Consider the following 22247-nt stretch of genomic DNA (forward strand, 5'->3'; position numbering starts at 1 on the left):
GGGGGGGAACAAGTTCAAAGCCCTCTAGCACAGTTACGTAACTGTGGCTAACAATGTGTTGTGTTTGTTTTTTTTTTTAAAGCAGAGAGCAATAGAAAGAATTTTGTTTGTTTGAAACACAAAGGAGAAATGTATGCTAGCTCTGCCAGCTACCCTGACACCCACCCCCCAGCATTTCACATTATGTACATATGGTAAACTATTAGACTCTGGTCATAGATATGTTGCATTTCTTGTGTTATAAGTAAAAGTTTTAAATTCTCACAACACACACACACACACACACACACACACACACACACACACACCAACAAAGTTTCAATACAAAGTTTCTGTTGCTACATGTGGACAACTCATATCTAATTTTCTTTCTTTGTTTCTTTCTTTCTTCCTTCCTTCCTTTCTTGGTCAGTTGGAGAAAAGTTTTTGAAACAGTATTCAATCACTTCAAAGACTCTCTTGTATATCTTTTGTTCATGACACAATTCTGAGGAGATTGTTAAGTTCTCCTCATATGACTGAGAAAGCTCATTTGCATCTTTATATTTTACTTATATTTCATGTGCCCCACTATTTTAATTGCACTCACAGATTTTGCTTCATCTAATTAAATTATAAGATGGTCAGACTCATGCTCACATAAGTTTTCTTCTGGGATTTATACTCTTCTGCATGCTAAAGTTTTTTTATATTTAATATTAAAGTTTCCATTCCTACACTTGTCTTGTTAGTTGGTGTTTACCAGCTACTGCTGGATTTCTGTGTAATGTTAACTGACATACGATCCTGAAGATAGCTACCAGCCAGAGAGTTTTTGCTCTTCCCATGCTGGGAGTTGAACTCAAGGCTCAGTCATGGTAGACCAGTGCTTTACCACTGAACCACATCTCGATCATCTAATGTATCTGAGACCCAATGGTTTTATTAGAAGAACTTACTTTACTCACATTTATTTCTCTTTTTTAGTATATAGATTATTATATTTCCTATTTAGTCTCCCCTTTCTCAATCTTTGCTGACTGAGCATGCTTTTTATTATTATAATATCCTTATCCTCTAACCTTGACGTGAATATGTGCTTTCCATTTTAATGGTAGAAATCCTACCTAGGGGCTGGAGAGATGGCTCAGTGGTTATGAGCACTGACTGCTCTTCCAGAGGTCCTGAGTTCAATTCCCAGTAACCACATGGTGGCTCACAACCCTCTGTGATGGGATCCGATGCCCTCTTCTGGTGTGGCTGAAGATAGCAATAGTGTATTCATATATATAAAATAAATCTTAAAAAAAAAGAAAAAGAAATCCTAACTATACTTTTCTCTAGATATCAAATACATGTGAGCTTTCTGGGTGAGTGACAGGGCACAGTCAGCCGGACTCTGGTAATGGTAAAGTCACCGTTTACAGGAAATGAAATGATAACTTCCTGTTAGTAACAACACTGGCAGAGCAAAGGGTGATATTACAGAGCACCAGAAACTGTGCTCTTTGGTGGTGTCTGAGGGATGGGACAGGGTCTTGCTATGAAGCCCAGATTGGACTCAAATTTGCAATCCTCCTGTCTCAGCTTTCTGAAGGCTGGGATTACAAGCATACCACTACACCAGGCTCTAGAAATTGATATCAGAGGGAAGACTGCAATGCCTCCATTGACTTCCTCCCTTCCTGTATGGAGGGTGGAATATAGTTCTAACCAATCGTGTGGCCAAGTGTGGAGTAGAGAAGCCGCCAGGAAGCCAAAGCTGGGACACAGCCAAGACCATCCTTTGGGGGGAAAAATCTTTGAAAACTTTAGGATCTGAGGCCCACAGACACTAGGACAACCTGCAGACATGTGTGCAGGAGGAAGGTTGCCCAAGGTGTTTCTGACTACCTCACACCTCATTACCAGAGTCACCAGCTGAAGTATCTGCTCTAGAATGAGGCAGGGTCACAAGAATGCTAACACATCCTCTAAAGAGCTAAAGAATTCAACTTAGGAAGACAGCCAGAAGTCTGACTTTCCTAACAGACAGCTAAGAAGTCAGAGGAATTGAACCCTGTAAACTTCTCTTTTCTGGAAATGAGGTAGCTGTCATTCATTTAAGCATTGGTATGACTAGAGGTGGGGGGAAGAAATTCCGGCCACAAAATGCATGTGTTGGTTATACAGCAGTGTGTGTGTGTGTGTGTGTGTGTGTGTGTGTGTGTGTGTGTATTTACAATGTGTGCATCTGAATGACAGCTAACATTTAAATTCCATACTTAATTTTTCAGACTGGAGTGACAGTGAAGAAGGAAAAGGGATACAGGTCTAGGAACAATTGAAATACCTTCCAGGAACTCCATTTACTGCCCAGAAACTGGTTAGGTAGGACCACCAAGCAGTGCTAGTCTACTTCATGGCAATACTTTTGTCTAAGCATAATTAGATCAGTTTTAATTAGTCAGGTTTATTGTCTCAAATGGAGAGAGCAACTTTCCAAGAATTAAAGGGATTTCCCCCGAACCAGTAAACAAGTGCTGGAACTAGGATTTGATACCAAAGCTTCTGATGACACCCAGCGTCATTTCCGGCGCACGTGCAAACTGTCCTCTTGCTGTTCAGCCTCCGAGAGATGAGAGCCCAGAGTCCATGCACATTGCCTTGGGTTGTCAAGTGCCATGAAGCACTTGACTAGAGAGCTTCACCGTGTAAGTCAGCTTGTCCCGACACACCAGAGAGCAACTGCTTCCCTCAGAAACCGTGGGGGAATTTTTGAGGCCTTACCTCATTTAAAGGCTTTCCCCTTAGCACTCATTTGACAAGACCGCATGCACCATATCTGTGAGCCCTTGGAACAGTTAAAGGGAACTTGAAAGGTCATCAAAGTTCTCCTGATGGTGCACCACACAGAGGAACACTGTTTGTGTGGCTGCAATGTAACAGAAACTGGAATTATCAGGATTTGAGCCATCTGCTCCCAAAGCCAGAGCCCTACCTAGCCTGGTCACTATTTGGCAGGGCACAAGACCTGACGCCATAAACCAAGTTGGCTTTTTTCAGCCTTATGTCATTGGATCGCAAATAACCAAACCGTTCATTCATCTTTATTATTGCTAATCAACGGAAGGGAAATAACAAATTCCTTTGTTCATAGAAAGATTAGCTAGGGACAAAAGTCATGCTGCCCATACGGGTCTCCTCCAGGTGGGGCCCTAGAGCTGAAAGGATGGGGGACCACGTGCTGATCCCTAACCCAGACCTTCTCCAGCTGATAATGACTTCCAAATTAAAATTTAGTTCTCTCCTAGGAGTTTCAATGGAGACACAAGCTGGCAGGGCGTGCCCGGAGTAAAGCCAACCCAACAGAAAGCAAGCTCAAGGGCGTCTTTGTTGGGTCACTGTCTCACAATGTTGGGTTGGGCTTTTTTTCTTTCTGTTTTTTTAATATATGTATTTTTTCCTCTCTCTCGATTTTTTTTTTTTTACCTTACAAGTCTTTTGCATACCTTACAGGTTTTTATGGGATTCCCAAGACTGAGAATGAGTGTGTCTCTTTCTCTTGTATCTTCTCTTGGGCTCTTTTCCCCCCTGCTTTGTTCTATTCCAATGTGTTGATTTTTATTCCTGTTTTATCATTATTTCTTAGATGCCTGTTTATTTGCTAATGAGAGACAGAAGGGGGTGGATCCAGATGGGAGGGAGGTGGGGAGGAACTAGGAGGAGCAGAGGGAGGGAGAACTATACTCCCTGAAAGATAAATAATGTTTAGAAAGTCCCTATTTTCAAAGTGAATTATGAAAACATGAGTGTTCTCAAAATTATAAGTATGCAATTATTAGGAATAAAAGTCATTGTGAGTCATAAAAACAAAACCCTGTTGTCATCCAGGAAGAGGTTAAGAACCTCAATAAAGGGGGCTGGAGAGATGGCTCAGTGGTTAAGAGCACTGACTGCTCTTCCTGAGGTCCTGAGTTCAAATCCCAGCAACCACATGGTGGCTCACAACCATCTGTAATGAGATCTGATGCCCTCTTCTGGTGTGTCTGAAGGCAGCTACAGTGTACTCATACAATAAAATAAAATCTTAAAAAAATAAATTCTTAAAAAGAAAAAGAACCTCAATAAATACAGAATTCCAGAAGTAGGCAAGACAGTTCTAAGAACCAAGATTCCTGCACTCATATGCTGTATGTCGTGTGTGTATATGTGTGTATGAGTGTATGTATGTGTGTGTATGTGTGTTATGTGTGTGTATGTATGTGTGTGTATGCGTGTATGTATGTGTGTATGTGGTGTATGTATATATTTGTGTGTATATATGTGTGTATTTGTGTGTATGCGTGTATGTATGCATGTGTATCACGTATGTACATGTGTGTGTGTATAAGCTGAAAATAACATCAGCTCTCTTCAATTTCTCTCTCTCTCTCTCTCTCTCTCTCTCTCTCTCTCTCTCTCTCTCTGTCTCTGTCTCTGTCTCTGTCTCTCTCTCTCCACCCATACACCCAAGGTGGAGTCTCTCACTGACCAGAGCTCACAGATTCTGCTAGACTGGTTTTCCAGCAAACCTCAGGAATTCCTCTCCAGTCTCCACTTGGATTACATCTACCTCCCAGTGCTTAGATTACAAGCACACCACTCTAGGCTACTTTTTACATGGGCTCTGGAGGTCAAACTGAGATCCTCACACTTCCATTGGCAGGAACTTATACCACTTTGCCCCTGCCCTTTCTTGTAGACTAAAGGAGTGTCATTCTTGATAAGTAGGGAATTTTATGCTTGGAAAGTTCTAGATTAGAAGACAACTAGTCAAGCAAAGAGCTTCATTGCTGGGGTGCACTGCATGCAGACAATAAAGGGTATTCCCGCTGAGGAATGACGTTTAGATCATTCTAGAAAGTCACCGTCTCCACAAAGCCACTATGAGCCTGCTGGTGATGCTGCAGCACTTCTGTTCCTAGACTCAGGGTTATCTGAATCTGACTAGAACCAAGAAAGAAAATGGTCCATGAATTACACCATCCGCCACGATAAGTAAACAAGAAAAGCACCATTGGAAACGGGAAGCCATGTGGTTGGGAGAAATAAAACCAGGCTTAGCATCAGCCAAGGGCTCTGAGGGAAGGAGAGATATCTTCACTGAACTTTGGGGACGTGTTTGTGTCTTAGGAACACTTACGCAGTGCCTTTTGGAAGAACCTGGATTGAAGAGATGTGTTCTTGAAGGCTTTTGGTATTCAAGTGGGTGTTCTCTGACTGAGGCTCCAGGAGAACCTGGTCGTGTGAAGCCCCAGATTATGCAGGTTACAATTAGAGTGTGGGTCACATCCAGCAGAGCCACATCAAACCACCCTGCTGTGTTTATCCTATTTTTCCCCCCTGGACTCTGATTTTGATTTTGAAGTGGCTGCAGACAGCCTAAATTACATGTTCTGCAAAGGAAGTAAATTTACAAAACACAAATGTCTGTCAAGAGTTTATTAATTAGTAACAGTCGTAACAAATGAGAAACACCATATTTTGTATATCAGCATCTATTATTTTCTTTGCCTTCAATCAGCTCTTGGAAATAAAGTTGGTACTCTGGGTGCTGCCTAAAATTTACTAAATTACTGTTGTATATAGCTCAATGACATACTTGGGTACCAAACGCAACATAATACCCACCAATTAACTTCCAAGGACAAATTTATATACAGAAATAATCAACCATCTTTGTTTAATATCATGAAGTGTGTTTATTGAGATGTGTCTCCTGAACACCTTGTACAGGATGCACTTTCACTTAGGGTACCATGGAGCTTCAATCACAATGGCACACACACACACACACACACCCCTACACACACACACGCACACACAGACACATACGCACACACACACACCCCTACACACACACACACGCACACACAGACACATACGCGCACACACACACACACCTACACACACACACACACACGCACACACAGACACATACGCAGACACACACACATACGCACACATACGCACACACACACACACACACACGCACGCACACGCACATGCACGTGTTGGGGGAAAGCACGTGTGCCACGATACACGTGTGTGGAAGTCAGGGACAGTTCCTTCCATCCTTATGTGGGCTCCAAGGCATGGAACACATCACTAGGGTTCCATGTAAGTGTATTTACCAGCTAAGCCATCTCCTTCTCTGGACCCAGTTTTTAATAAGCTCTACTTCCTCATTATTGGAAAATCATTACTCTAAACTACAATATTTACCAAAGCTTGACCATATGTCGAGTAAGTAGATTTTATAGGTACGATGCTCTCCCAGCAAGAAGAAATATGCATGAGGGAGAAAATGGATTATTTTCAAGCACAGTGTGCTACAGGATACACAAGATGCTCACACAAAGCCTTAAGAAAACCACCTCTGCTGATCAGAAGTGCAAACTCGATGTTACATAGCAAGCATCACCACCATCCTGGACTGTCACAATGACGGACTGCCTTGGGCTACCGTCAACCAACCGAAGGGGAGCCTGCAGCCCACCTGTGGACTGAGACTGGAGGGTTACCTGTTCAGTGTACGAGGCAAGGTGTTTGTTGCCTACACACAACTCTTCTGGCCGGAGAGAGAAAGAAAACATTCAAATAGTGATGGCCACCCCATGCCCCTCATACCACAGTGACACTCAGAATGACCAGAAATGAGACACAAACATGCAGCCTCCTTGGGACTCTTGGTGTGTCAGCATCCTGCCATACCGCATGCGATTCCAGTTTTCAAAGAAGCACAGTTTTCACACTCCAGCATCCATCAACAATAACCATTTAAGTTCATCTGTGTACAGTGTATAGGTATATGCAAGCACGAATACATGTTGAAGAGGTTTTAACATCTTAAAGACATCAAAAGCTTCCTAGCCGAGACAGACCCTGTCCTGGGGCTATCCAATTCTTAAGGTGGCAAGAGTTCAGCCAAGAGCAGGCCCCTGGTTAGCAAACTCACCAATGCAGAGCCAGAGTTGCTCTATCAGACACCCAGGAGGCCTTCATTATCCCAGGGCCAAGAACCAGGCAAATAGGGGCCGCCCCCACAGCCTGCAGTCCTCCAAAATAATTCAGACAGCCTAAAAGGTCTACCCTGTCCTGACTTGCCTTTTCTGCAGAATCTCTGATAAAGTATCTGGCCTAAATATTTTTCTCTGGGAGAGTAGTTTTGCCTCCCAGCCAGTCTGCCTCAGTGCACAGGCACTCTGTGGCCTGACATGCCTCCTTTCTTCAAGGACTTACAAGCATAGTTGATTTTGTTGTCTCCGCTGGGGCCACAGCTGGCTTACCATTACGTAAAGGATGTTAAGCCATCCGGACATCAGTCAAGGAAATAGCACTTAGAACTAACTGAACAGATGTGTTTCTACCTCAGTGGGGCCTGTGAACTTTAACCTCACTGAACTGTGTGGAACCAGGAGCCTGTCTCCACGTGTCTCTTCCTGTGCTGACAGCTGCTGAGACAATGCCCCGCTGCAGTGACTTTACCGCTCCGTGGTGAGCATCCTTTCTGTGACAGCCCCTCCAAATTCAGTTCCCTTGAGTAAGGTAAATGAGCTTGCCAGGCCTCCTGGGCAAGGACTGCAGGAGAGGTGTTCTGCTTCGTGAAGTGCCCACCTTGGCCTTGGCTCAAGTGTCAGTTTCTTCCTTCTGGACCCACCTACATAGGTTCATGGCCCTCTATCATGGCACCAGTATAGGCTACAGCCCATTCTCCCACCCAGATGTACTTCCTCCTTTGAGGGAAAGAGCTGGCTGACATCTTTTGATGACGGTTACTGTCTACCAGCAATAGAGAACGAGGTACCCCTCATTCTCAAGAGCCACAGTCTACCTCAGTCTGTCAGTGGTCTATGCCGTGCACACAACATGCTTCAAAATATAAGAAGTGCTGACTCAGAATCTACGTCAGTCTTCCTAATCGTCTACACCCTCATCTTCCTAAGGTCTCAGAATTGGAAAGCATTTTCCAGGCCTGTGAGAAGAGCTGCCCTGACTACTCTTTCCAAGAATGACCAGGGCACTTCAGCCCTTCAGCTATCTCTTTACTGTTATGCAGAGTGCTGCCCAACAATGTTTTTGTTAGGAAGAAGGATATTCCAAAAGAAAGCACTGAACCTATACTCGCTCAGGACTGTGCTTCGAGTGCCTGTGGGCTCTCCTCAGAGGCATGCACAGTGAGGAATGGCAAGATGGTTAATTGTCCCTTGCTGGAGGGAACCAACTGAAGCCTACAGAGACTGCCCCACTGACCAGCATTGGATGAGCCATAAAGGTCCCATGCCAGACGCAGCCCAGACTACTGTCAGGCTAAAAACACAGTGAACAGAGGTCTGACTGGTCTTTGCTATTTTGTGGGTTCTTCTTTTTCCCACCCTTTATCCCCTGCCCCATCTCACCCCCTATCACTAGATAGGAGAGAGAAAAGGATAGGAGAGACAGAGAGAGACACTGAGAGAGACACAGACAGAGACATCCTTGAGTCTAATTTCTTTCTTCTTGTTTCTTCATTAAGCATGACTACTAACAAGCCAATGTCCCCCTGGATAACCAACAACCATCAACCCCCTCCTACCGGGGCTCTAGCACTTATATAGCCTCTGAAAAGTTCCCAGAATTCCAAATGTCACACAATCATAGAAACTATCTGCAGCTGGCAAAGCCACGCCTCTGCTAGAGCACGAGGCAAATCATAGTCAGCTGCCTCCAGGCAGCCCCACATCTGGGATTAAAATTAAAACATATCCTTAAAACATTTCTGTGTTTCTTTTTTTTTTTTTAAAGAAACCAAAATTCCAGAATTCTCACTACACAGACGCAATAAAAAGCTTTTAGGTTGGGCACTGTGAGATCCAATCATGTACACTGTGATTGGCCACATCCTACCCTACAAACTTCCAGCTCAATTACCAGTTCATAAACAATGGCAAACAAGTGGAAACTCAAGTAGTTCCGTAAGTTAGGACTGACATGTCACATCAGCCCAAGAGCCTCTGAAACACCAGCTACTTCAGGCCCCAAGAGCCTAGTCTGCCCTATGGACTCAGATTACTATACAATGCTCACAGTCACACAAATTATCAGTGTTAGCCATTTGTGATGGTTTGTATATGCTTAGCCCAGGGAGTAGCACTCTTTGGAGGTGTGGCCTTGTTGAGTGGGTGTGGCCTTGTCAGAGTAGGTATGGCCTTGTCTGAGTGGGTGTGGCCTTGTTGGAGTAGGTGTGTCACTGAAGCATGGGGGTTTAATAACCTTGTCCTAGCAGCCAGGAAGCCAGCCTTCTCCTATTTGCCTTTGGAATAAGATGCAGAACTCTCGGCTCCTCTTGCACCATGCCTGCCTGGATGCTGCCATGCTTCCCCCTTGATGATAATAGACTAAACCTTTGAACCTGTAAGTCCACCCCAATTAAGTATTGTCTTTGTAAGAATTGCCTTGGTCATGATGTCTGTTCACAGCAGTAAAACCCTAAGACACCACTAACCATAAATAATTATTACATTAAATGCTTACAGGTATCAGCAGTATTATCATTTAAAAAACTCAAAGTGCCTTTTTGTGCACGTGCCCAATTTATTATTAGTAAGGAAGCGATGACCTTCAGTTACCAATAAATGAAAATATCAGTAGCACACCCTTCCAAGCAAGCCATAAGACTGCAGGAGACCCTGGATTTGTCACCTTTCATATGTGTCCCAGCTCCAAATTATCTGTTAACTCATCAGTTAGATGTGTCAGTTAGCTTTGCGTTGTTATAGCAGATGTCTAAGATGACAGAAATCTTTTAAGGTTTACTTGGGCCCACAGATCTGAGTGTTTCAATGCCCGACCCATGTGTTGGGCCTATGGTAATGTCATATCATGGTAGGAGCACATAGTGGGTCTACAGAGCTCACCTTGAGGCCAGGACGCAAACAAGAGTGAGGGAGAGCTGGATCCCATAATTCTCAATGGCCTAAGTGCTGCCCAGTAGGCCCATAATTCACAGGTTCCAACAGTTCTCAATGGCACACCACTGGGGACCAAGCCTTTAACACATGGTCCTCTGGGGACATTATAGAACCAAAACACATGAATGAATGAATGAATGATTACTGTCTCCCTGATTATCTTTCATGAGGAAAAAAAACTAGCAGTTGCATGGCACAGTCTGATGGGGCGGGTGATCTTCAGTCATGACCACCAAGCCATCTATAAAGTCAGGCAAGATCGCTGGTTGGCTGCTCCAGGTATGTATTAGCGTGTACTAAATGACCCGAAAGCTAGCTGTATAAAACCCTTACCATTTCACTGCCCCTGTGGATCACGTGTGTCACCAGGAATTCAGAAGCAGGACAATGGAGGTAGCTTTTAACTGCTTTGTAACATCCGTGGTCTCCGCTGGGTTCACCAGCTACCCTGGAAGCAAAAACACTGGCTTGGAGAATCCATTCCCAGGATGGCCTCTTCATTTACACACGTGTGTCTGGCACAAGCCTAGAATGGCCAGGATGAGCTCTGCCGAGATTGTCAAGCGGAGGACGTACACAGGCCTTTTACTTTTTAAAATCTCCCCTATACTTCTTTTACTCATTTCTTCTTTGCTTTTCAGGTTATGTGTGTGCTAAGAAAATACTCTATACCAAGCTATAGCAATACCCTCTGTTCTTAGCTGAATTTCTCTCTCTCTCTCTCTCTCTCTCTCCCTCCCTCCCTTCCTCCCTCCCTCCTTTCCTTCCTTCCCTTCCCTTTCCTTTCCTTTTTTTTTTTTTTTTTTTTTTTTGGCAGGGTCAAAAAAACTACATAGCCCAGGCTGGCCTAGAATTTGTGGCAATCCTCTTGCCTCAACCTCCTTTGTGCTAAGAATATCGGTGCACACCACCATGCCCAGGTGACTTTTCACATGTTTGTTCAAGGAAGGCTCTAAGTGCCATTATTCCTGCTGAACAAGGCGGAGTCCAGCCTTTTATGACATAGCCTTGGAAGTCACATGGGGTTACTGCTGCCATATGACACCAGTGACGAAGTCACAAACCCCCCACATACAGGTTAAAGAGAGAGGGACACAGACGTACTTCTTATCTCTTACCTGAAAGAGTGATTATTTTATGGCACCTTTTAAGACATTTTGAATTTGAACTTTAGTTGATAAACATGGTTATTTATAGAAAACAGACGTCAATATCTACAATTATATTTCTAATTAGCCAGTTTCTGCATCAGAAGGGGTCATAGTCCCAAAGCAATGGAAGGTCTGCATTGGTGTTGGGTAAATATTAATTTGGAATAACAACAAAGGAGACAGGTGATTTTAAAAAGAGTCACCTTTGAATCGTCAATTTTACTAAAATTTATTAGTTGGGCAAAACATCATTTCATTTTTGCTAAGGGTATGCATCAATCAGATGCTCAAAAGTTACATTAAAACATTTAAGAATCTAGAAAACAGGAAGCTATTTAGCTTGTAGACAGTGACTGCCTCAAGTAGCAAACTCAATCTCCCAGAACGAAGCAGCAGAGGCGCACCGGCAGGCTGGGGCAAGAAAATGGAAATAAACAGTGGACAGCTTGTGCCTCTGCGTAAGGCATTTGGACTCGTTTGGGTTTTTTGGTTTTCCTTTTGTTTTTGTCTTTTTAAGCTACATTTCTAAAATCAGTCCTGGGCCCATAGTTTATAATTGTTGACTTGGATTAGGTAACGGGTCTTTTCTGGAATCGTTAGTGTTTTCCCTAGTTGTTTTGGCCTATTTCCAATCCTCTCTGCTTGCTGCTTTTCCCTCATTCTGGGGACTGAACTCAGAGCTCTGTAGCTGCTAGACAAGTGCTCCCCTATTACACTGTACCCTGCCCTGCTCTTCAGCCCTCTCGGAGACTCTACCATTCACTGTCTAATTCTGTGGTTAATAATAAACACCCGCCAAGAACCTTGTCCATGCACAACCGCCTTTTGGGGTGGATAAGGAAACTGAACATAAGGCAAATTAAATTGACGGGTAAAAGAGCCAAAACTGATAGGCGGCAGAGAAGGAGTTTACATGTAGACATGTTTGATTCAGTGATAACACGTGCTGCGTAACATGATGCTTCCGATTAAATGTGACTCCTCCAAGGTGAGGCGGGTCAGAAAGGGCACGCCTTGCTGGGACTTCTTCAGGACAGGAACAGTAGTGTGCCTGAGGCGGGGACTATGCAGGGGACAGTATCTTATCTAGAAATCCTGGAATGTTAGGACTGTGTAAGAAACTGTACTGCCAACCCCTGACCCTTGCCCTGGATACCTGCAGACACCTTGAGTCTTCTGGGGGATGGGCAGTGCTTGCACAACTAGTCATGTGACGGAGGACCATTCACCAGCAAGATGCTTCTCCACACACTGACAAGAGAAAGCACAAGGACACTGGGCTCCAAACTCGACCACCATGCCAGGCAGACCCCACGAGATTTGCTCGTTAAAGAATCTTCTTTGAAAAGGCTCCCTTTAAAACCTTGCTCTGTTTCCTTGAAGAGAAGACTCAAGAGTCCTCATACGTCATGCGTATGACAGGCAATTTTTAATCGTTTAAATAATTTATTCTTCATTGTTTAATGCTTTATACCATTCCTCCATGCATAATTTATTATACCATTTATGTTTATTAAAAATTGATCATGGGGACATGCTCCCTCTCTGTTCTCCGAGGCCACTGATATTTCTCTGTCAGACCACTTGGGAGCAGACAACTAAGCATTCCAGCAGATTTCTTAATTCGTGTTAACCGTTTGCATGTCCTTTCTTCTCCAACAGATTGTCTTCATCGGGGAGGGTCAAGGGGCTTGGATAATAACTACCAAGATAATATTATCTTAGATATTAAGTACTCATCCCTTCTTTGTATACAGCAGGGACCTTATCTAAAGGCCTATTCCCTACCCACTGAGTGCTTCAGGGTGGGTAAAAAGGCCTATTTTACTTTTCTAATGTTTAGAGCCTATGGTTAAAAGGAGGCATAAAGGAACAAGATTCTAGAGCCTTCCATGCAGGAGCCATAGCTTCTGGAACCAGATCTTTCTCGTCACCTTCTCCAGTCTGCTCATTGTCTCACACGACGCATTTCCCTTTCCTTTTTCATGTCTCCACTCATGGGTTAACTTTGGGCTTTTTCTTTTTCTCTGTTTTCAACTTCTCCATCAATCATCTCATCTTTGAATTTCTCAATGCTATGACCTGAGCATGTCTCTGCTCCCCACCAACCCCGAATCCTTCGAGTCTTCATCTCCAGTGCTCCCATGAGACATCCTGGACGCCGTGGCTCAGACCTGACCATTGCCTATTTCTCTGAGGGAAGGCAGGAGAGGAGCAGCAGCGCTCATGGTGTGAAAGTTGAATGGAAGTTAGAAAGCACTGGAGGGGCTCAGGATATAAACAGTCTTCATGGCATCCAATGTCATCTGTCAGAGTCCCTCTGGTACCTTTAATACAACCGTCCCACTCCCACGGGTCTGATCTGTCTCATTCCAGAGTCTCCTATTGCAACGGATGACACTGTCACTGACTAGTCAAGCCAACAGCATGACAGTCAGCCTTGCCTCTTCACGTGCACCTGTACAACCAACACATGTACAGTCCGTTCCCTCTCACTGTTGACACATGTCCCCTAAACTTTACGCCAAGGTCACACGCACACTCCTTTGCCCGGTCCTCTGCAACTGTTTCCAGGAAGTCTCCAGGCCCAAATCCCTCCATCCTCAGTCTGCCAGTCATTGTGATCTCTCCAAAAGGCATGTCTGGCTTTGTGACCTAGACCAATTCCCATGGTTTTGCTAGGCTGTGTTTTGGTTTCTAATAGCTTGTGTTCTTTCACAATTTTATACATGGATACAATGTATCTGATCACTCTCTGTTACCTTGCCTTATCCTCTTCCTCCATACAAATCTCCTTCCCATATTCATGATGTTTGGGTCCCACTGAGTTTGACACATACTATCTGTGTCCATGGATTTGAATAAAAATCTACTGGAACCTGTTGGGTATGCAGTAGGGATGCACCTGAGTACTATGCCCTCCTCTTTCCAAGACTCCGTTAGCTGTCAACAGTCCACATTATGTAGGAGGGCTCTTCTCCTTCCATGATCCATAGCTGACTTCAGGTTAGCAGATTTGTGCGGGCTCAGTGCCAGGAACTACAGCTGCTGTGCGTCCATGATTGATATGCCTATGTCATGCTTATGGTCTTTTTTTTTTTTTTTCTTTCTTTTTTTTTTTTTTTTGACACAGGGTCTTACTATATAGCCAAGCCTGGTTTTAACTCATAATCCTCATGTTTCCTGTCCCAGAATTCTCCACACCGAGTCAAACTCATGATGACTGAGTTATGCTCACCATGGACCTCACTCGCTCATGGGGGCAGAACTGGGCTGCGCTTGTTCACTGGGTGCTTGGTGCCTGGCACCGCCTGTCCTCCATGGTACCCACTGATTGGAAACGACTGTGTGGTGACTGAATCCTTTGGTGGCTTCCGATAAGCTGGCCTTCACCTTGTGTATGGTCTTCTGCCTTGAATTTACTCTATACCTGTGATTTGCTTTAACCCTTAAAAGACCACACATGAGGGCCTGCTACTTTTGGCTTTGCAATCCTGAAGCTACAGGAAAAAAAAACAAAAACAAAAACAAAAAAAAAAAAAAAAAAAAAAAAAACAGAGCATCTAAACCTGCTACCCAGTACACTCCTGGCCTTCTAGGGTAGGAGATGAAAATTGCCAGACGGACCCTAGACAAGCACACCAGGAAAGCTGTCCAGCTGTGAAATCAGCCCGGGCTACAGGACTGTGGGCAAGTAAAATGACTAATGTTTTAAACACTGTGTTCTACCGTAATCTGTTACATGGCAGCATTTAAAATATATTGTGACAATTTGAATGAAAACTGTCCCCTATCGGCTTGTCTATGTGAATATGTGATCCCGGATGGCAAATGCTGCTTGAGAGAGTGTGAGAACCTTTAGATAGTGGAGTCTTGCCGGAGGAAGGATGTCACCGCAGGCAGAATTTGAGGTTTCTAGCCTTACCCTGCTTCCTACTCCTCTTTCTGTTCCTCCGTTCAGAGAAGATGTGACCTCACAGCTTCCTGCTACCTTCCTCACGTTACAGATCCCCCCTTAGAGCTGTAAGCTGGGTAAGCGCTTTCTTCCTCAAGCAATCTTTGCTCACAATATTTTATTAACAATAAAAAGAAAACTGATACACATATCATATATAAACACGTTTAATACACTAACTCCACACAAGGAAATAGGTTACTACACACAATGAATTTATGTGATAACAAGCCCAAGTTTTTTGTTTTTTGTTTTTTTCCGGAGCTGGGGACCGAACCCAGGGCCTTGCGCTTGCTAGGCAAGCGCTCTACCACTGAGCTAAATCCCCAACCGCCCAAGCCCAAGTTTTTAAGTAATATTTATATGAAATAGCAGACTGAAAAGAAGACCATCAGGCTGGCAAGATGGCTCTGTGGGTAAACAGCTTGTCCCTGAGCCTGACAACCTGAGTTCATCCCTGGAGTCCAGCTAGGGAGGGGTGGAAGGATGGAACCTAGTCACTGACTCCCAGGAGTTGTCCTCTGTCCTCCACACACTATGGTGTGCCTGTATCCTTCCTCATCCTCTCCCTCTCCCTCTCTCTCTGATTCTCTCTCTCTGATTCTCTCTCTCTCTCTCTCTCTCTCTCTCTCTCTCTCTCTCTCTGTGTGTGTGTCTCTCTCTGATTCTCTCTCTCTCTCTGACTCTGACTCTATTTCCTCTCTCTCTCTCTCTGACTCTGACTCTGTCTCCTCTCTGTCTCTCTCTCTCTGACTCTCTTTCTCTCTCTCTCTCTGAATAAATGTATTTTTAATAAAGAAAATACCAGTGCAAATGAAAGGACCTGGAGGTGCTCATCCCAAAGCCTCTTTAACACACCACATTTTCTCTCTGCTGTTCTCTTTGGTTTCAAGACATTTCCCAATGGAAAGTTTTCTCCTCCCTCTCCCCTCTTTTTTAAGAAGAGATTCCAGGCCTGACATTAACATTCAGGAGTCCGACCAAGAATGTAAGAGAACACTAGCAAACACACGGAAGCTGCTTAAATTCCCAGGGCTGATCCATCCCTGCTGAAGTACTGGGGAGCCAAGCGGGGGCCGCTATGGGGACTCTGGGCTTGGCTGGCCCGGACACTAACTGTGTGCTTCTGTGTGAAAAATCTACCATCCCCCAACGAAGAGAATGCCCAGTTCTTACACACACAGCCTTGTGCTGTGTCCATGGGCTAGTGGGGGGGGGGGAGGCAGTGTTTTTAACCCAGATAGACAAACAGTTACACATATGCAAAGAGACCCCAAGGAGACAGTTAATGCCCCCCAAGACAGGATCCAGGACAAGCAAGGTCCTTTCAAAAGCCCAGATACCAGGCACATACATTAACATGGCCGTCTGCCATGAGTTCAAATCCCTCACATGTAGAAATTGTGTGGATGGGTTGTTAAGATACCTAGGCTGACCAGCTAGCCTCACAGAGCTGAGCAACGGGTTCTGACACTGTCTCAAAAATACAATGGAGAATGATAGAGTTGTCCAATGTTCTAGCCTACACATACACACACACACACACACACACACACACACAGAGAGAGAGAGAGAGAGAGAGAGAGAGAGAGAGACTCTGACACAGAGACTGGAGAGACAGAGAGACAGACACACACAGACACATACACTCACACATAGACATAGACACACACACACAGAAACAGAGAGAGAGGGAAGATAAACAAACACACAGACACACACATGCACACATACACATAGACACACACAGAGACACATACACAAAGAGAGAGAGACACACAGAGAGAGACAGAGAGACAGGGAGAGAGACACAGACACACACAGACACAGACACACACAGAGACACACACACAGACATACACATGTACAGAGAGAAAGAGACACACAGAGTCAGACACACACACACACACACACACACACACACACACACACACACACACACACAGAGCCCTTCCTTTCTTCTCCTGGACAATGACGCTCTTTGAATAGATGCTATCTCAGTTGCTGACCCAGGGACATAGAGAATGGAAGTCTTAGTCTGTAACTTCCTTCAGAGTAACTTCAAGTAAAGATTCCAAGTAGAGGCAGAGCAGGGAGCAGAGGAAAGGGACCAGGCACCAGTTTTCACCTTTTAGGAAAGAAAAAAGTCTGGCATAGAAGTGGGGTCTTGCAATAGAAGAAATGTTGTTCTCCTGACCTGATGACCTCTAGGCTGCGTCTTCTCACTTGATTTTATTTAGTAGGTATTTAGTAAGTGTTTGTCGGGTGGGTGGATGGATTATGGAGACTGGGGGGCAGACCTAGGATAATCTGACACGGCAGGTATATGTCAGTGTGGCGCTGTCTATCATCAGAGCAAGGCAGAGCTGGGTCTGAAGCAGGAGTGAGTTACTAAAACATAAACCAGATTCCACCACCCCACAGACTGTTCAGCTGGAGTCCAGGCCTCACATCTGTCTGTGTCCACATCTCTGACTTGGCCCTGCACCCCTCTCCCACAAGCCCACACTCCCTCTCCTTAACTGGTGTGTGCATCTTGTTCTCACCTCAGGACCTTTGCTTTGCCTTTGCCTGACATATTTTCCCAGATGTCGTGTGCCTGGTCATTTGAATCTCAAGTTTCCTGGACAGCTATGTGACAAGCAGTGTCCTCCCTGTTCTCTAACCTAGAGGTTCTCAACCTTCCTAATCCTTCAACCCTTTGACATAATTCCTCACCCTGCGATGACTCCCAACCATAAAATAATTTTGCTACTTTATAACTGTAATTTTGTTAATGTGAATAGTAATGTATCTAGGTTTACGATAATCCTAGGGATGGTCATTCCTAAAGGGGTCATGACCCACAGGTTGAGAAACAAAGCTCTAACCAAACATCTGGTCATCTTGTCACTGTCTTAATTTACCTAACTTATGCGACTTCCTGCTTACACTTCTTTCTCCCTCATAGAAGGCAAACTCTGTGGATACAGGGACCATGCCTTAAGCCTCCATGGTAAGCGCTCAACTGATGCCCACTGAACAAATAGAGCCCACAAACGGAGGCCCTAGACAGGTAAGGAGATGCGAGGGGGCTGCCTGGAGTGCTGGGCTCAACTCTATGGGTCAGTGAGTATGTGTGCTGTCCGGAAGGTACACTGGGGAAATATATCACCCGACCTCCTCACCCCAGGTAACCTTCCACATCAGTGGCAGAAAGGAAGGCTACCTTCACTCAGCTCTGTCTCCTGGATGCTTCGGCTGGAAGCCTCAAGAAGCCGGAAGCCAGAACTGGGCCATCTGTGCTCAGCACTGCAGACTCCAACAACTCTACAGATACGGACCGCTCAAGGTCTTCTCATCCGGCTTCTATAGAGTGAGGGAATCCATACGTATCAAACAAACCACAGCTAATTCTGTGTGTCTTGAGGTGAGGGCCAGCCACAGAAGGTCCTGATGCCCTCCAGGGTAGAGGCCCGGGCTCACTGTAAACATGTGCTCCCTCCGATGGGAATAGCAGGATGCTTGGGCCAGAAGGTTCTGCACCACAGACCCGGAAATAAAACAAATAAAGAATGTGTTCCCTCCTACGAAGCCCTTAGCATCCATCAGTTGACTGACTTTGGAAGATTTTTCCAGAAATGATTTGGAAGGAATAGTTTAACTTTTGTTTTTTTGTTTTGTTTTGTTTGTTTTTGTTTTTGTTTTTATTTTTAGGACATTAATTCAATAGCTTTATCGAGTGCTGATAAAGATGGATGTCTCTTTGTCTGCTCAGAACTCATCTCTAGGAAAAATATCTCTGCTCAAGAAAATGACCCTTAACCTTTCCATCAGTGGGGGGTCGGGCAGTGGTGGAGACAGGGACAGACAGAAGGGGAACGGGAGCCATTTCTGGGTAAGCAGGGCCTCCAGTAATTTCTGGGATTAGGGTCAGAAGCAGAGAGGTGGCACAAGCAAGCAAAGTCTTCGGGGACAATCACGGTGACCAGGGCAACAGGTGAGGCTTGGTGAGAAAAATGGCACTCTAGAGAAAGTCCCTTTCCTGGCTTCAGTTTAGGGGCAAGTGTACAGATCTATGTGACTGTCACTGCCAGCCCGGTCAGAGGGACATGTACTAGTAAAGGAGTTGCTTGACAGAAGAGAAATAAAATAATAAAACAATTCCTCCTCCCAAGCTTCAGCTGATGGTGGGGACAGTCCCCTTAGCCTCAGGCTTGACCCTCCAGAGACAAGCTCCAAGCTACGGATTGCCTTAGTTTATTAACATTTTACTGTGAAATGCACCAAGCCTTGTCCTGCCCTGCCCTACCCTATCCTGCCCCAGCACCGAAAAGCAGATCTTAGGAGTAATTCCATACAGCAAAGCCAGTGGTAGAAAATGCAGGGAAACGCATACCATGTCTCTCTCTTTTTCCAATCCCTACCACCCAGCTCTTCTGCTCTGGGTGAGCTCAGCAGCACTAGGGCCTTGGCTAATCCAGAAATTGCTTCCATATGTAGGCACAGGAAAGAATGTCCTCACTGGCTGCCTGGAAAGGAAACCCTGGCAGCCACTCCTTCCTGCCAGAAAATTCTCCTCAGGCCAGAGAGGGAGCTACAGGGGGTTGAACTGAGATCACACACAGCTGCAGCCTCCCCAGTTTGTGGATGAAGAAACTGAGGCGATGTTATACAAATGGTGGCAGAGCTGGAGGAAAAACTTGAAAATGCCTCCTTCCTTCTCTCTCCCTCCCTCTCCTCTCCCCCACCAATCCGTCCCACCCTCCCCACACCCCTCTCTCTAAAAGAAATACATAGCTAATACAGTGTTGCAACAGAGTGTCTAGCTGGAGTCGGAAGCACCAGGTCTGGGGCTACAGGGAACACTTCAGTAGGGTCAGCTGAGCAGAACTCGTTTATGGAAGGGCGGGCGCTGTGGGGGCAGGGTTCAAAGGACTGCACTTCACTCTGTGTAGGCTGCACTACAGTCTCCACTGTCCTTGACTCCTCAGCCTCCATACCTGTTAGAGCTAGAGTGGTCCTAGATGCAGTACAAAGACTCCTGGAGAATCAGGACCCTCTTTTCCACAGAAACCTACCGTGTATAAACCAGGCTGACGGAAGCCTGAGTCAGATCATCTGGAATGTTGACCTTGGAAGGAAAGCTCAGCCCAGCTCTAAAGAGCAGCTTTGGATAGTCAGGATGTGATGAGCAATACACACACATTTGCTTGCTTCATGTACACACACACAACACACACACACACACACACACACACACACACACACACACACTCACCTTCAGCCTAACTAGCTGGGTAGCTCTGTTATATGACCCTAACTTTTCTGTCCCTTTCTCTGCTACATTGATCAAGTGTGTCAAAGTACCCTTCAAATAAACACTTCACTAGCAACACTGATACCTGTAATTAGATGTTCTTGTATCTATATTATATATAGATAGTATTATATAGAGATATAATTAAAACATTACAATCCTAGTTGCAAGTATTAAATAACATGCTTTGTTTTTCTTTCTCTGTGTAGGATGTATGTGGCGCTGGGTGTTGAACCCAAGGCTCTAGACACGCAGGGCAGGAACTTTATGACTGAGACACATACCCAGCCCAACAGACCCAGGCAACAACACTTACTGAATGCCTATATAAGAGACACGGAATTAGAGACATGAAACAGGCCGCATCCTATAACATGGTTCCCACTAGGGGACTCTGAAAAAGCATCATTTATGTCTCTATGTCACTATAAAGTCATAGTGTTTTCAGATATAATGCCTCAGCAAACATCACACACACACATTAGACCATAGGCAACCATGAACTATGAACAGGGTCCACGTCTTTTTTTGTACCAGGAATACAAAGCAAACGTTTCCTGTTCAAACAGAATGGAGGTGCAGCAAGTCTTTCGTCAGCTATCACTCCCACCTCCCTCCCTTGGTGCTCCCTTGGTGCTCCACCACCTCCTCACCAACCTTTAGTGACTGCAAGAGTGAGGCAAACTTCATCTCCTACCACATAGCCTCTGTCACTGGATCCTACAAAAATTGCTGAAACATCCACAAGACTGGTTTATACCTGTCCGATAAATGCTTGTTCAAATTGGCATTTTTCACAAAGCAAGTTCCTGCCTGGCAAGTTCCAATCAGCTTTTCTTCTTGTTTTCTATTACTGGGTCAGAGGCCACCTCTGTTCACTTGGTTCTTCCCCTCCACCTTCCTGTGTGTCCCCAGGGCTGAACTCAGGTCACCAGGCTTGAATGCCAAGCACCTTTACCCAAAAGTCATCTTGCTGGCCCCAGCTTTTTTCTTTTTAAGAAACAGGCACCTACCTGCTTCTAAGCCTCATGATCTGAGTCAAGTCAGTAAAATTAAAAAACAAAACAAAACATTCTAGAATAGACACTTAGTATATTTGGTAAACATGGGAACTTTTTTTTTGTTTTGTTTTTTTTTTTTCCGGAGCTGGGGACCGAACCCAGGGCCTTGCGCTTCCTAGGCAAGTGCTCTACCACTGAGCTAAATCCCCAACCCCACATGGGAACTTTTTAATAAAACTTTTTTTCTGTCCATTCATCCACCCATCCACCCATCCATCCACCCATCCATCTATTTGTCCATCCATCCATCCATCCATCCATCCATCCATCCATCCATCCATCTATCCATCCATCTGCCCACCCATCCATCCATCCATCTGCCCATCCATCCATCCATCCATCCATCCATCCATCCATCTATCCATCCATCTGCCCACCCATCCATCCATCCATCCATCTGCCCATCCATCCATCCATCCATCCATCTGCCCATCCATCCATCCATTTGTCCATCCATCCATCCATCCATCCATCTATCCATCCATCTGCCCACCCATCCATCCATCCATCTGCCCATCCATCCATCCATCTGCCCATCCATCCATCCATCCATCCATCTATCCATCCATCTGCCCACCCATCCATCCATCCATCTGCCCATCCATCCATCCATCTGCCCATCCATCCATCCATCTATCCATCCATCTGCCCACCCATCCATCCATCCATCCATCTGCCCATCCATCCATCCATCCATTTGTCCATCCATCCATCCATCCATTTGTCCATCCATCCATCCATCCATCCATCTGCCCATCCATCCATCCATCCATCCATCCATCCATCCATCTATCCATCCATCTGCCCACCCATCCATCCATCCATCCATCC

The 22247-nt window shown here is 45.1% G+C and overlaps 1 protein-coding gene and 2 long non-coding RNA genes across 4 annotated transcripts in view; 1 reads left to right on the forward strand and 2 right to left on the reverse strand.

The window, feature by feature from the left end:
* Positions 1-22247, reverse strand: part of Wipf1 (WAS/WASL interacting protein family, member 1) — a 103349-nt gene that overhangs the window by 63671 nt on the left and 17431 nt on the right. Inside the window, 1 exon segment of one of the 2 annotated variants that reach the window (NM_001429724.1) lies at positions 10284-10398. The gene's annotated coding sequence lies outside the window, so the exon portion shown is untranslated. 2 annotated transcript variants of the gene reach the window in all.
* LOC148006483 (uncharacterized) lies at positions 9259-18815 on the forward strand. The gene is made up of 4 exons (XR_015684407.1): positions 9259-9393; positions 10121-10229; positions 18007-18111; positions 18229-18815. It is a non-coding gene; the product is annotated as an uncharacterized LOC148006483 (long non-coding RNA).
* The window catches only part of LOC148006484 (uncharacterized), a 2450-nt gene continuing 1364 nt past the window's right edge, over positions 21162-22247 (reverse strand). The window contains exons 1-2 of the long non-coding RNA XR_015684411.1: positions 22226-22247; positions 21162-21785 (exon numbers count right to left, since the gene is read on the reverse strand). The exon at positions 22226-22247 is cut by the window's right edge and continues 1364 nt beyond it. This is a non-coding gene — a long non-coding RNA (uncharacterized LOC148006484). The remainder of the gene's footprint in view (positions 21786-22225) is intronic.

Source organism: Rattus norvegicus, chromosome 3, assembly GCF_021556685.1.
Source record: "Rattus norvegicus strain SHRSP/BbbUtx chromosome 3, alternate assembly SHRSP_T2T, whole genome shotgun sequence".
Lineage (NCBI taxonomy): Eukaryota > Metazoa > Chordata > Mammalia > Rodentia > Muridae > Rattus > Rattus norvegicus.